The sequence below is a fragment of the Tenrec ecaudatus genome, chromosome 2 (genome assembly GCF_050624435.1).
Source record: "Tenrec ecaudatus isolate mTenEca1 chromosome 2, mTenEca1.hap1, whole genome shotgun sequence".
In the NCBI taxonomy this organism is placed as follows: Eukaryota; Metazoa; Chordata; class Mammalia; order Afrosoricida; family Tenrecidae; genus Tenrec; species Tenrec ecaudatus.
This window is the reverse complement of record NC_134531.1, coordinates 197,122,443-197,135,429: the sequence shown is the minus strand read 5'-3', so window position 1 is coordinate 197,135,429 and position 12,987 is coordinate 197,122,443.

Below are 12,987 nucleotides of genomic sequence, written 5' to 3'. Positions count from 1 at the left end.
TACTGGACTTCTATAAATTTTACTGATGTGGAAAGCACTTGAATTTTTTTGGATCTATTTTCCACCCTCTATCAGGCAAATGTTTTAGTAAGGAGTTTAAATTAATGATACTTCTTCATTACTAGTTCCAATCAACATAATTCCATCAGTGTAATGGACCAGTGGGGTATTTTGTGGAGGGAAAGGTGATCAAAATCTCTTCAGATCAAATTATGTCATAGTCCCGGAGAGTGGACATAACCCTGCTGGGGAAATGTGAAAGTGTATTGTGACCCTTGTCAACTGAAGGCAATCTGCTTTGGGTGGCAGTTCTTTGAATGCAGAATCAAGGGGGTCGGGGGAAAAGCATTGGCCAGATCAATGGCTGCATAACAGGTACCAAATAGCTATCAATTTGTTCAAGCATTGAAACTACATCTTGAGTAATTGCAATTGGAGTCATTTAAGATGGACTAAGTTTAAAATAGTCCAATGCCATTTGCCAAGATCTGGCTTTTGCACATGCCATATGGACAAGATATAGTGGGAATCATCATCTCTGAATCCTCCACATCCTTCATGGTGGTCCTAATCTCTGCAATCCCACCAGGAATGTGGCATTGCTTTTGGTTTACTAGTTTCCTAGACAGGGACAGTTCTAATAGCTTCCTCTTGGAACTTCTACCATAATAGCCCTATTCCACATTTCAGAGATCTAATATGGGGGTTCAGCCAGTGGCTAAGTATGCCTATTCCAATGATGCTTTCAGGAACTGAGTAAATAATACAGGATGGTTTGGGGGACCCAATGGGCCCGCTGTGTGATGGACCTGAGCTGAGAGTCCATTCCTAATGACCTCCATATGGTCCCACTCTGACTGTATGCCTTGAAAACATTCTGAGTCTCCTAGGATTAATGTCAGGAGCCCTGGTGTTGTAGTCAATTACATGTTGATCTGTGAACTGCAAGATTAGAAGTTCCAAACTACCAGCTACTCTACAGGAAAAGATTAGGCTTTCTACGCCAGTAAATAGTTATAGTTCAAGCCTACGCTGTAGGGTCACTAAGTCAGAATATACTTGATGGTAATAATTTTGGTTTTGGTATTGATATCAATTCAGAGCTAGTGTCCAGTCATCCACAAAAAGTCTGTCTGATTATTTCCTTTCCCCCAATAAACAGTTACTCTTATGAGAGGCTGAAAATCCCTTTGGGGAAGACTAGGACAAAGACAAACAGTACTAACCTATGGAGGTGTAAGAGGGCCCTTCCTCAAAGGGACTAGATTGCCCCTTCATTTAAGAGTTTGCGGCCTGTAAACTGGCTCAGGTCTGGGAACTTTACTCTCTGTTCTGGAAATCTGAAACCCAGAATGTTTCCGCTTGCATAGGTCAAGTAAATATTTAGTAGACTTCCAATCTATTGTATTCCTGGGGAAACCTGGTGTAAGCAGCACCAACATCATGGATCCATTGAAGTCAGGCTCTTCTAATTACTATTTTGACTCTGCTATCCATTTCTGTAACCCTGTGTGTTAGTCTGGGTAGACTATAGAAACAAATCCAGAGACACTCGTATGTGTGTAAGAGAGAGCTTTATATCAAAGAGGGATTATATATTATGATAATATCCCAGCCCAGTCCAGATTAGGTCAAAAAGCTTGATATTAGCCCATTTGTCCCATACTAGTCCATAAATTCCTCTTTAAACTTATGCAGTGCATGTAATGATGCCAAATGCAGGAAGATCACAGGCCAGTGGGTGGAAACTTTTGTGGATCCAGTGGTGGCAGTAGAAGCATTTCCACAGCTCTGGCTGCCATCAGCTGGCTCCATGAGGCTTGTTAACAACAAAGAGAAGAATAGATAGAGTGTCCCCTGCCCCCTAGAGAAGAGAAATCCCAGAATCGTCATAAGAAGGCCACGCCCATAAGGAGGGATCAGCAGGCTGTGACCTGATTGACAGGCTAGACTCCACCCTTCATTCTTATTTATCAAGGTTACATAAAGTTGTGTAGCTACCACACATGCCTACCTTGTCACTGTCCATTGTGTGCTACTACTTGACCTCTAACCCCAAGGGGTCCATTCAGCTGCATTCTGGCCAAAGGCCGTCATTCACTTAGGGTAGTTACCCCTGCTAAGTCTGGCTGACGTAAAACAGCAACACAGAGGTGCTGCGCTCCTCCCAAATTTGTTTCTAACCCTCAAATTTGTTTTGGGTGCTCCTCCCAAATTTGTTCCTAACAGTTTCAGTAAAAGGTGTGTTTTGGGAGAACACTCTTTCTGGATTTGTGAATATATCCTCATAAATCCACTGTAACATGCCAACTTCCCTAAGCCTCTGATGCTTTCTTCTATTGTACACCAAGGCAGGTCTGCACTAACTCAGCGTGGACCATCTTGAAACCCACATTTCAACGAACCTACCAACCAAATAAACTATTAGATCTTCTAACCTTTCTAGGTGAAACATTGAATGAATAATCTGTGCTCATATCAATAAACTTAGACTGATTCAAACTTATGTTCCTTTCACCATTTCCCCACACCTATAGCCATCCACACACATATTCTCCAGATGTCTGTCTGTAAATATTTGAATACTCTAGCAGTTATTTAAGAGTACAGGGCACTTGTTCCTGGGCCATCATTTGGACTTCATTTTGGGGGACACATGTGACTTAAGTCTAGCTATCAGTCTAAAGGTAATAATAGGTTGGATAAAGTGTTTCCTGGGAACCTGAAGCCCCATCTTGTGAGTTAGCTCAGATATAACACAAGGTGTCTTATTGGCATGCATATCAGGTGTGTGGGTGGGTGGATGGGGGATAATAGTTTTACTGAGATTAGATTGATGTCTTCAGATGGGAGGTATGGTGCTGGTGTTTGGAGTTGTTTATTGGATTATTTAGGCTCAATGTCTCCATCTTCCGCATTATAGGCCCATAGACCCCTTCTTTAATCCTATGGTCTTACTTCTTTTCAATCAGTGTTTTCACTTTAATATCAGACACCTTTCTAGGTTGAGAATTGGATTATAATTTAGTCATTCATATGATAGGACTCTGGATTTGGTTTTCAGCAGTATCAGTTTTGTTACTGGAAGAGAGAAGGCTTTCTCTCATGGCAGAAGTAGACCCTTTGGGTTCATATACACTCCATTTAAGTCAAGCATTCAAATTTCTAAGTTCACCTATTTCCTCTAACAGTTTGTCCATTGCAAGAAGTAGCAACCAACCAGCTTTCTATGTTTCTGATACTTACAAAATTGTAGAAATATATTAAACACATGATCACCCAGAACCTCATTTCTTAACAACACTTTGTTTATTGAGGGTGCTATTTGGGGTATTAGCTTTGCCATTCCACACCATGAATAAACAGTGTCTTCTTTGCATGTAGTGGCATATTTATCCATAGTTACAGAGATAGTATTCTCAGCACCTTTAGGTGTAACTGGACCTGAGAACCAATTGAGAAACTCATTTTTATGATTTTATTTCTCTACAAAATTTCATAGAGAAGTTTATAGAATCATACTTGGTACTCTACTGGTTATATTGGGTTCTCTAAGGGAAGCAAAACCAGTGATGCCTATATGTGTTTGAATATAGAAATAGATTTCTATCATGAATTGGCTTACACAATTATAGAAAAAGGTGAGTACAGTTTGGTTCAAGACAGACTTCTCCTGCCACCCGGAAGCTGCTGAACAGGAATCAGGATTATAGAGCAGAACCTCTTATATGATAGCCCCAATTTGATGAAATTCTCTAGCACTGCCATCCCCCTATATGAGATATTCATGCATTTCTGGTGGACATTCCTTTCTTCATAATCTGCACCATATATAACCTCATCCTGCACCTCATCCACAGAATGAATTCAGTTTAGGGCCACAGAAAGGACCTCACTACTTGCTCCTCCAACATGGTGGTAGTGATGTTCTTTGCTGTTTCCCTCATCTACGTGCTCCCTGATTCCTAGTACATAGCTGAACAAGGCATGGTGGTGTCTGCCTGGAACACCATAAGAGAGGAATGAACCCTTTCATTGATAGCCTGCGAACAAAGATGGTGGTATGCTTCCACCAGACTTATCTTATCTGCAACTGAATAAATAACCAAATAAACAGGGTTATATGAAGAAAAACACAGCATCAGAATTAGAAGACGACTTGGGAAACTGTAAGATGCAGGTGACCCAGTGTAACTTGCTGAAAGTCAAGAACACTTCAAAGACTTACTGATGAAGAAGAAGAATTGCATCCATCAGAATGGATTACAACTCAGTAAAATAAAAAAAAAATTCTCACAACCGGGCCAATAGAAAACATTGTGATAAACAGAAACTATTGACATTGTCAAGGATTTCATTTTACTTGAATTCACAATTAATATTCATGTACCAGTCAAAACATCCAAGGAAATATTTCACTGGCAAACCTTCAAAAGCTCTCTTTGAAGAGGTCTCTGAGAACTAAGGCGAATCATCTCATGTTCATAGGAAAGATTGGCAGAGAATAAGGAAGATCTGAGAAGAATTGATGTATTTTTATTAATGTTGGTTACAGTTATTTAATAACATAAAGTAACATAGATTGCCTGAAGAATAAACAAGTCTTTTTGTCAAAATAGTACTGCCTGAATATTCCTTAGAAGAAAGGATGGTGAACTTGAGCTCAGATACTTTAGATATGCTATTAGGAGGGATCAGTCTCTGGAAAAGGACATCATGTTTAATAAAGTAGAGGGCCAGGAAAAAGAGGAAGACTCTCATTGATATAGATTGACCCAGTGACTGAAACAATGGACTCGACATTGAGACAAATGTGAGGATGGGGTAAAACTGGGCTGTGTTTCACTCTGATGGACATAGGCTTACGAAGCAGAACTGACTCAAAGGCACCTGACAGCAACAATAAACTGAAACTATCTTAGAATAATCACAGTTATTGATACATTTTAGCCAAAAAAATCAAGTAAAATTTTACTTCTTAAAACTGAACAATATTTAACAATTAGTCAAGAATGTCTGTCTTGAGCTTTGTACTCTTTTAATACGTACCCATATAAAAAAATTAAGAACAACTCAAAAGACCAGATAGGAATATTAAGGTGCAGTGAGATTATGCTAATTATGGAAGAACAGCTTGGAAATGGTTGTAAAACGTGAAGAATGTAATCAGAGTCTCTGCATTGCATACGTATGTGCTCAAAGCAGACATTCTTTATGAGTGAAGACAAACAATTTTTTAGTTTTGAGAAGACTTCATGGTACAGTTGGTGATAATATTTAAAGACTTTCTCAGGGCAAATGCTTCTAGGCTTCATCCAACATCAATGACTCTAAAGTTGGAATACGACATGTGTTTGAAACTGTGCCACATTGTGCCCATTTTGACCAGGATTTTTCTATAGAATTTTTGTTCAAAATGATCAGTAATGCTAGCTGAACACTATATGGATTTTCTAATGCCATGGCAGAAGGAACAGTTATTAGCCACACATTCTATTTCTTCCTAGTCCTGACTTTCCCTTATCTGAATACTCCCAGCAAATGCAGGCTGTTTGTATTAAGGATGTTCACATGAAAGGTTTTACAAACCCAAGCATTATATAATGAACGTTGAGGTGGAACAAAAGCACTAAAAGAGATGTGATGCAAATTAACTGGGATATTCTATGAAACTATGACCCTAGACCTCTAATTCAAGGAACTAAATCTCATGAAATGATTGGCTATTAACTGCAGCCTCAGCTGCTACTCTTTATTTTTTGTTGTTATAAATAAGCATTTACAAATATATCTTAATTCTATTCTAATTAAAATTTGAATCCTATTTTCTAAATATATCAAAATGATTTTTAAAATAAATTTTAAACTAATACAAACAACTAAAAATGCAAACATTTTGAATGTAAATATGTTACAGGAGAAGTGTGCTGGTTATAAATTTTCCCAATAGCAACAATCACTAAAACAAGGCATATTTAAGGGAATTAAGAGAAATGACATTGGATACGATGAAATGATGTCGAGCGCTAACATCAACTACTTGAGTTTATAAAATAAAATGTTGGCACTCCTTTCTTATTCAATGCCATTACTTCCTTCCTTCCTACACTGCTGGGCCTTAAAATTGTGCCGTGAGAACTCCACATTTCTCTGGACTCCAAGTTTCTGCATTCCGTGGTGTATTTTCTCCATCTGGGCTTCTTCTCAGCAACTAAGCCCCTCATGAAACTTCTAACTTTCTGCTGCATCCCTCAGTGCATAAAGCATTGCTGCTAGATGCCATTGAGCTGCTCTGACCTGTAGCACGATAGCATGACACACCGCAGCCCCGATCTTCAGGAATCTTTGTTCCTCTGCTTCATCAGCTAATACATTTTTCCTTTATTAAAAAAAGGAAAGAAAGAAGCCCTGCCGGGTCTGGTGGCAGCATCACAATTTTCCCTACGCTTGAGGCCAATGTTGCAGAGACTGTGTCACTTCATGCCGCGTGGCCCTCTATTTTCTTATTGCTCCTTGACCAAGTATGATGCCCTTCTCCAGGAACAGGTCTCTCCTGACAACATGTCCAAATATGTAAGATAAAATCTAATGATCCTTGTGTCTAGGGAACTCTGTGACCATACTTCTTCCAAGATTGGTCAGTTTGTCCTTTTAACAGTCTATGGCACTTTCAATATTCTTCTCCACAAACCACATTTCAAATGCATTGATTCTTCGTTACTCTTTCTTATTCAGCATCCAACTTTCACATGCATATGAGGCAACTGAAAATACAATGGTTTGGGTAAAGAGCCCCCTAGTCCTCCAAGTAATATCCTTGCTTTTCAATGCATTGAAGACATCTTGTGAAGCAGATTTACCCAATGCAACCCATCCTTTCATCTCTTGACTGCTGCTGCCATGAGCACTGATTGCAGATCCAAGCAAGACAAAATCCTTGACTTCAATCTTGACTCCACTTGTCATGATGTAACCTGCTGATCTAGTTGTGAGGAATTTAGTCTCCTTTACATTGAGTTCAAATCCAAATACCTAAGGCTATAATCCCTGAGCTTCATCAGCACGTGTTTCTAGTCCTCCTCACTCTCAGCAAGCCAAGTTGTGCCATCTCCATATTACAAATTTTGAATAAGCCATCATCCAAACTAATGCCACATTCTTTTTCATATAATCTAGCTTCTCCCATGATTTCCTCCTCAGATAGATTGGATAAGTATGGCGAGAGGATCAAATCCTGATGTACACTTCTACTGATTTTAAACCATGAAGTGTTCACTTGTTCTGTTTGAACCTATGCACATGTTCTGCATAAGTACAATGAAGTATTTTCAAATTACCATTCATTTCAAGGTGTTCCATAGTTTGTTATGCTCCACGGAGTTGAGCGCCCTGTTATAGTCAATAAAACACCAGTGAATTGTGCACAAATAGCATTACCATATTCACTTTCTCCGTACCACCTTCATTCATCCACCATATTTCTCACCAAGAATGGTTCAAAGTCCTGCCTGTACTCTTATTCCCTAACTTTATTTCTCAAAAAGTCTTCCTAGTAGTGTTTGTATAGCTTAAGTCCTGTCATATCTTTCCTCTCTCTCTCATCTTCCAATGACATCTCAAGACTGTCTTTTCAGAGAAATGAAGAGCCCAAACTCTTATGCCCTTGCGTTCTGTGGCCATTGAGCTATAGTTGTCACTATGAGTAACAGTAAGTAGGGATCAGGATGGAAATCCAGGTTGTAATAAAAACACATGGGTGTCAGAATGTTTGGTAAGCTGCCTACAGAAATCTTGGAAGAAAGTGACCAAATGTCCAAGAAGCCCAAAATTGGTGATGAGTACTTTCTTCCTCTAAACCTACAGTTACTTCTTTTCTCAAGCACGCTGTAAATTGTTCCTGATCATTAGGAAATCCTTCAAGATCATGCAGGATCTGCCCTTTGGCTTTATGTTAACCTCATTTGTAGGCCTCCTCACCTTTTCCCCTATACCTTGAAGGTGGATATTATTCTAGTTTTTCAAACATGCTAAGTGAGGTGTTTTCTCAGGGCCTTTTCTCTCCCTCTTCCCTTTGCCTAAACTATCTCTGTTGGCTTAGTTTCATCCTTGGTTCATTCATGGGACTGATGAATTGTCACTTGCTGAGTAAAAGGTTCTTATCTATCCTATCCATCACTCACCTGTCATTTTTTCATCCTGTGGTGGTTTACCTGTAGTAATGATGCTGGAAGCTTTGCCACAGTGCATCAAATAACAAAAATATCACCTACATGGAGCGGTTTCACCAGCACTCCCAGAGTAAGATAGACTAGGAAAAAAGGCCTAACACTCTATTTAGAAATTAGCTATTGGAAATTGAATGGATCACAACATAGTATTGTCTGATAAGTGCTAAAAAGATTAGCTCTCTACCTTTAGAGATAGGAAAGTATTCAAAATATAAGGTGGAAAAATATAAGGTGGGCACAACACTATTATTAAACATACTAAGAGTCATGCAATGGCACAGTACGGGGCAATGTCTTGGTCTGTTGTTCAAGTGATTAGCAAGAGTCCTAACCAACTTGAAGACAACAACACCCACCATTTCCAAAGATATCCCCAATATCATTCTCTGTGGTTTTTTTCTCCTCTTATTTTTTTAAATTCAAGCTAGATATTAATGCTTGACATTGAACATACCATGTATATATACTTTCATTCATTGTGTTTAAAAGTGCATAAAATGTAATGCCAGTACAAGTGAACCTAGATGTTGTAAGAGAATTTGCAGAAACCTTTGAAAAATCAATTAAATGTATGTTGATATCCTTGAAAAACTTTATACCCACGGGTATAAAACCCACGGGTCATCAACAGCGTGGGTACCTGAAGGAGAGACTGGGAATGAAGATGGGCAAGAGACACGGAGAATGGAGACAAGACAGGCGTCTGATCAAGTCTCGTTTATTGAGCTGAGAGCAGAGGCTTAAATAGCCAGCGAAGGGCGGGCACCATTACTTCATATAGGAATAAGGTATAGCTGGGGTAGCCAATAGCCATGCACCTACCAAATAAGGAATACATTGCAGGCGATTGTGCTCAAACAGTTCTGTATGCTAATGAGGCATACCAGGCGCCTGGCGGAAGTGCCGCCAGGTGTGTGTCATCCAATGAGCATAGCGGCTGCTAGCAATTGAGCACCAATCCTAGCAAAGGTCAAGTAACTAATGACCGCAGGGGAAACAAGGGCAGGAAGACCATTAGGCACAATTTATATGACAGAAAACCGAGAGTAATTACCTGAAGGTTGTATATGGCTTTTGATCCAGGGCTGAGGGACATGAGGTTCCCTACATGTGGTAGTTAATTTTTAAGGATAAATACATTCAAATTATTGTAACAAAATGATTTTCATTGCAGCATGATTTATTATTTAGAAATTTGAACTCAGTGTAAATATCCAACATTCAGAGTGGACAGTTAATTCTGGTATACTACGTATATAGACTGTAAAGCTCCTTAGTCAGTATTGCGCTATGAAAAAACACTTCAGACACTACAGCGAGAATGTGACAGAGACTCTGCACACAACCATATGCACATTAAAGGTTCAGAAATATTTGGCTGCAAGACAGTAGAGATTGCCTCAAGTTTGTTCCATGTTTAACATATATAGCATGCATTCAATAAAAAAAATTGGTGGTTTGAAGGCATCATATGACTTTGAAGAAGTATTTTTGTCCAGATGGTTTTATTATTTTCGTTTGTTTTGTTTTTATATTTTCTTTGGCAATTAAACTGTTAACTTTTAAAATAAAAGCAAACACTGTATATCTTAATTGAAAAGCAATGTAGTTGGAAGATAACAATCAGTAATTGAAGGAAGTGTAATGGATATACAGATATGAAGGATATAGTCTCAGTCTGAGTTGTGACCCAAATACACATTCATCCTGTCATCTTTGACCTGTCAGTTGGACTCTGAGGTTCAGATTCTATAAATGTAAAAGATGGGAAGAGCAGTAACAATTCACTGCAATGTTTTCATTAAAATTGTTAGAGTGTATACACACATACACACAGAGAAAAGGTGACAAAAGTTATGTATAATCTAACACATAATTGATAATATTTCAGTATTAATGATGAGACATAAAATAGTTACTAATTTTGGTTAAGATCTTAATGCACCTTGAGTTTAAATATAAAATATTAGAAAAACCATGAAAAGGAATTTTAAAAGTGCAATGCATATATCTATTAGTTTCTCTGACCTTCTTAATTGCATTCTTTTTCAATATCCCAGGAGGTATTTATCAACAAAACCTTTCAATCGCACCCCAGTTGGGTAGAGAAAAACCAAGGGTGATGTAATTTCTCCACTTCTCTTTGCAAACTTAACCATGACCATGCTCCACTCACCCACGAGGATGAGGCTCACATGTCATCTGATAGTGGTTCAAACAGGCTTGTAGACAGAACTGGAGGAGCAAAAGGTAACTAACGTCCTCCAAAGGGTTCGCTCTGATGTAGCCTACTTTCTTCACAACAGCACTTCAATACCTTCCTATTTTTGTAATCTATTTTTTATGAAAAATGCAAGTGTGTGTTCTTTTGAATCTTTATTAAATGCTTACTTATTATAATATATAAAATATATTTTAAATTTCCAATCATTTATAGATGAAATAATATGTATTTTTTCCTATATTTGGTGAGGGATTTCAGAGACTGAAATTTTACAGGGTAATGAGACTGATTTTCTTTTCACTGGAAATTATGGTGATAGCCCGAAAACGCTAAAACACAAGTTTAAATCATATTTTTTTCTGATTAAATGAACAGTTTGTGTTATAAAAATCAAATCGAAGAACTGTGGAGAGTAGAAATGGGTTCCTCAGAGCCCTAAGACTGACAAGGTACAGGCTCTGGACCCTATATCAGGGTTAAATTATGAGTCTGCTCAGTAGCCACATGTGTGAGTATGTAGTGTGAATTTTCTATTATGCAAACTTAGACAATAACGTTTTCATTGGTTCTAGTGGTTTGTTATGCATAAAAGCACTAGATGTAGTGATCTCCACAGAAAACTTTTCTATTGTTCTGCCACCGTTGTTAACGGTTTCCTACATTAAACATGCCCTACACTGTTGGCATTCAATCCAAGCTGTAAGACTGAGAAGCGTAAGAATGAAAAGGGTGATGAAGGATGAAGACACGGTGTTCCATTACTTATCAGCTGTCCCAGGTAGACCGTTTAATACAATTTGATGCGTGACCCATTCACACCCTACAAGAGTGTTTGAGCTCCCTCCCCTCCACTGTTCCACTCTAACTCCGAGGTCTTCATGAGAGGCGTTCTTTGCAACAATCCTTGCTTAATTTTGACTGAACATACAGATTAGGTCAGCAGGTATGTTTCGAATTCTATGTTAGTGTTTTGAACATTTTTACAGAACTCACTTCCATCTTTGTGGAGGGGCGTGTGATGAATTTGATAGATTATACTTGTGTTTATGCAATGTGTCCATGATGTTTGATGTTTACATCAACTCTGGTTGCAGCATTGCCTACAACACACCAGAATTTAGACATCCAGTATATTGAATATCAGAAGTAGTTTTTGGAATTGGAAGTCTAAAAACGTATTTGAAACTGTGATTAATTCTTTCTGAACAATCTCCCTATTGTAACCACTTTTTAAGTCTTCCCATAAGGAGGATCTTATTATTAATCCTGTCTTTCAGGGAAGCGCTTTTGAAGTCCTTTCCTTTAGAAATTGAGAAGTTTCAAATGTTTAGGCTCCTTGAGAAAAAATGTGTATCAAACTATTAATAATAATTCATCTCAGTCAGGCAGGGGGTTTGGAGTCCATTTGTTGTGTGGCTTTTCTGGATGTGCAGTGTAGCTGTTTTCAACTCTACGTCAAAGCACATCCCTTTCAGCTTTGCCCCTTCAACAGACAGATGGCTCCTTCCTTCAACACAAGCAAGTTTATCTTTGGTTTGCGTTCAGAGGATTTGGAATTAGTGTTTTTCAGTGCATTTTAGTGTTTTTCAGTTTCTCTCTCTGCAGCTCAGTTTCCCTGAAAGATTGGTTGTGAGGATTAATAAAACTGACAAAGTTTATGACAACTCTTAATGCATTCTGGTAAATGTTAGTGACCTTCTTTGTGCTAGTTCTTTGCTTTCCCCGGAGACTTAGAGCAAATAATGGGACAACATGGAGATAAATTTCATCTTGGTGATACATGTAATGGAAATTTGATGGGTTTTTCATAAAGGTTCACTTCAGCAAGAGCAGAAAATGAAATGAGTAAACTACAAAACCAGCAGATTGTTTTGGTCATGATTTTAGTTGATTTATAATGTTGATAAGTTTCATCATTATTTTAGTTGATTTATCCCTCACCACACATTAAGGTCAAACTTTATTTTTATCCTTTTTGGGAAATGTAAAAAAGGAATGAAGGTTTTAAAGAGGAAGCAGAATCTAGTGCCACTATTTTTGCCTGCAGATTTGCCTGCAGATTTGCCTGCAGATTTGTCTGCAGGTGGCCTTTGTCATCTTCCTCACGGGGTTCTCCAGAGAACAGCCATGCTATGAGAATTTTAGGATACTAACTCGGTCTCTGAGTTAGAGAGGTTAATTCAATTCTGAATGCCCTAACAATCACTCCAGAAAGAAGGAAGTCATTTCTCTGTCTCTCCCTCTTTCCCTTATGTATGGTGTTTCCCTCTGGGAGGCACTTTTTCAAGTTCCCATTATATGTTTCTATAGGGAACCTTCACCAATGGCAACTTCATTATAAGTTACAGATTCTTTCAACACACAACTGTGAGCTCACTTATTTTCTGGTAAATTTGATTTATGACAAGTGACTTATAATCCCAGAAGTCCTACAGTCCATGGGATTCTCTCCAGTTAGCACAATCGGGCTATGGTGTAACTGGTCATAATACGTGAGTGATCTGTGAAACTTCAAAGATCTCCTTGATACCCTAG